Raw genomic sequence first — 750 nt, 5'->3', positions numbered from 1 at the left:
CTCATAGTAAGCAATTCTTATACAGCAGTAATTAATTGTAAGTTACTCTTAAATGATTTCTTCTATCATGTTTGTTGGTCTCCCCTTATTTATAGCTATCAACTACCTATCATCTCATTTATGCTCTATCATCTTTACAATGGGGTTGAAAAAGAAAAAATGATAAAAGATTAGACAAACCCCAATCCTAAAAAGTCTACAAAGATAAACAACAGAATAATATGCAAATTGTAAATATTACTGCTTCCCCTTTGAAATTCTCAACAACTTTGACGCCTGAAAAAAAGTGCATATCACTGATGCGTTGACAATACAAAACTTTATTCAGCTTCAACTTATAAGCTTAAACTTTAAGGTGGGGTGATTCTCAGTCATGGTGACCATGAACTGTTGGACAAACTGGAGCATGATCAATAATCAATGGCATAAGCATCATTTAGAAACAACTGAGTCATTGGGCAATCAGATTTGGGCATGCATTGTATATCCCTACTTCAAGCACAATAAGGTTTCAAATTCCTTATACGGGGTGATGTGACAAAGACAAAACATCCACTCTTTCAATGCAGCTTCACAGTATTCACTTCAGAGAACCTGTAGTTTTTCATATGCTTACAGCTTAAATGAAGCAAGTAAACCCGAAGGATATACTAATGAACCTGGACAACAATCTAGTCAGATCTCTCATCCTAGCTCAACAGATAGTCCTATCCACAATATGTAAATCTTCTTTCCTCTCTCAATATATAT

At 34.7% G+C, this 750-nt stretch overlaps 1 protein-coding gene across 1 annotated transcript in view; it reads right to left on the bottom strand.

The window, feature by feature from the left end:
• Positions 1 to 750, bottom strand: part of LOC107605282 (nuclear pore complex protein NUP62) — a 6,773-nt gene that overhangs the window by 3,851 nt on the left and 2,172 nt on the right. The gene's annotated exons all lie outside the window — the stretch shown is intronic.

This window comes from Arachis ipaensis, chromosome B06, assembly GCF_000816755.2.
Source record: "Arachis ipaensis cultivar K30076 chromosome B06, Araip1.1, whole genome shotgun sequence".
NCBI classification, from domain to species: domain Eukaryota; kingdom Viridiplantae; phylum Streptophyta; class Magnoliopsida; order Fabales; family Fabaceae; genus Arachis; species Arachis ipaensis.
The sequence above is the reverse complement of the archived record's forward strand: the minus strand, read 5'-3'. Positions and strand labels throughout refer to the sequence as shown.